The 2487-nt window shown below is 29.2% G+C and overlaps 1 pseudogene; it reads left to right on the top strand.

The window, feature by feature from the left end:
• Nucleotides 1-539: 539 nt before the first annotated feature.
• On the top strand, nucleotides 540-1805 carry LOC107627162 (plasma membrane ATPase-like; annotated as a pseudogene).
• Nucleotides 1806-2487: the final 682 nt, after the last annotated feature.

The following is a 2487-nucleotide window of genomic DNA, read 5'->3' as shown; positions in this document are numbered from 1 at the left end:
CTTTCATGATTCTGTTATTATTATTGATTCTAAACTGATTTTAACTTTTGATTTTTGTTATGATTATTTGTTTTTTGTTCTAATTTTTGGTTTAGGGTTTTAATTATGTTCTTATTGTTTTTATTATTCATTCTATTTTTTTGGTTCTGATGTTTTTTTTCTAGTTATCTGGTTATAATTTTTAGTTTTAATTATTTGTGCTAAAAATATAAATTTATTTACGAAGGTTACCTTTAACTATGAGTTTCTACTAACTGCTTCTGGTACATCTAATCACATATGCTTGTATCACAAATTGAAACCTTATGGAAAATTTACTTTTACTTTTAAAATATTTCTTATTTTCTTTGTTAAAAATCTAAAATGATTTTAGATCTAATTGAATGGTCAATTAGTTATTGTTACTTTGTTATTTGTGCAGTGCAAGTTATCTTTTTTCTATAAGAGATGGCCGCTGGAGTGAATAAGATGCTCCAATTTTAATACCAGGAGACAAAATCAATTGGTAACTTCTGCATTTGCTCAATTGCTCGAAATTTATGATAACTATTGAGGAAATAGATGGGATGGATGTCATCTGTAGTGACAAAACTATAACCTTGACATTGAATAAGCTTAGTGTTGATAGAAACTTGATTGAGGTATTTGCTAAGGGTGTTGAGAAGGAGTATGTTATCCTTCTTGCTGCAAGGGCCTCTAGGACCGAAAATCAGAATGCTATAGATGCTGCAATTGTTGGGAAGCTTGCTGATCCAAAGGAGGTAAATATAGCAAAACCACTTTCTTTAGAACAAGAAGGATACAGATAAAATATTTTAATTTTACTCTCAATTTTAATGGTTTGACTGACCAGGCTTAAGCCGGAATCAGGGAGGTCCATTTTCTTCCATTCAATCATGTAGACAAGAGAACTGCTCTAACTTACATTGATTCTGATGGAAATTGGCACCGTGTGAGCAAAAGGGCTCCAGAGCAGGTAAAAATCTGTTTCATTGGTACCTTCTTAGGATGGTTATATGGATGACAAAGGCTTATATTTTCTCTTTATTTAGATCATAACCCTTTGCAACTGCAAAGAGGATGTCGGGAAGAAGGTTCATGCAATGATTGATAAGTTCACTGAGCGTGGACTTCAGTCTTTAGGTGTTGCAAGATTCATATTGTAATTAATTTCTAACTCTATAAAGGTTTTAGTTTGTTGACCTTCGTTAGCTTTAACCTTTAAGGTGGGTAATATGGAGCACAATTCATTAGAGAATGCATCCTCAAACATCATTAGTAATGGCATCAAAAACAACAAAATGGTACATGAAAATTAGCCATATAGAACTTAGTACCATTTTTAGCCCAACAAAATTTGATGAACGATAATATATATATTTCTAATTCATTTTCTTTTGTCTTGTGATGACATGTTTTGTTTTGTTGATGAGAATTATTGAAAATTGGCTGCTTTATTATGCAGATCCAAATGGTAAGCACATGAACTTCTATATTGGTGAGTAAATTATTACACATTAGGCTAAAAAAATTCATTATGATATACTTGGTGTTGAACATGGAATATATTTACTTGCACTATTCCTTAAAAAATGATTCATCTAATGCGTAGGCTTATCTTCTTTTTATTTTCTTGCTCATTCCTCTAGGTTTACTAAAATAGATGACTCTTCTCATATAATAATATTTCTACCTTGTCCAGTATCTCAGCAAATCAACTAACTATGTTTGCAAACATAGATACTAATGTAGATACCTACAATTTTGAAGAAGCAAGTATGCAGTTATCAACTGCCAAGCTTTAGATGTTGTTTATTTTTATTTTTCAATTTTTTAAAATTTTTAATGTGCAATGAGGAACTTAGATGTATAATGTATAATGAATTTTATAGAAGCAAGATCACATTTGTGTAGCCAGATCAAAACATATTTAAATAAGTGAGTGAATACTTATTTTTACATGATATTGTAATTGAGTTTATTTCTTTATTAGTTTACTGATTAAGTCATGTTTTTTAGAGCTATTGAATAGATAGAATAAGTATTTAATCAAGCTCAAGGCTTGGTTATTATTAGGTTAAGCTTCAATACTTTATTTTTTTAAACATGGTTTGAAGTTTTTTAAACGTGTATAGTTTTGATGAACTAATTATATTTCTATGCGTTATAATCTTTTAATTCAATGACTAAAGTAAAAAAATAATGAGATTTATTTTAGTATAGTGACAAAATTGATATTCTAACTAATATTCTGAGAAACATTAGCGATATACTCGCTGTTGATGATACCTATCGATTTGTTACTAGTTTAAAAAGAATTTGCGATAGTATTGCAACTAATTGACTACATATTATTTTCTAGCAAATTAGCGATTACTTCGTAACTCTACTTTCTCATTTAGAATAGCTTTGGTTTAGTGACAAAATTCCTATAAATTTGATTAAGAATTTTCAAAGATTAATTATAGATTTGCTACAAAATGTGAC

Source organism: Arachis ipaensis, chromosome B2 (assembly GCF_059453495.1).
Source record: "Arachis ipaensis isolate K30076 ecotype BB chromosome B2, ASM5945349v1, whole genome shotgun sequence".
In the NCBI taxonomy this organism is placed as follows: domain Eukaryota; kingdom Viridiplantae; phylum Streptophyta; class Magnoliopsida; order Fabales; family Fabaceae; genus Arachis; species Arachis ipaensis.
The sequence above is the reverse complement of the archived record's forward strand: the minus strand, read 5'-3'. Positions and strand labels throughout refer to the sequence as shown.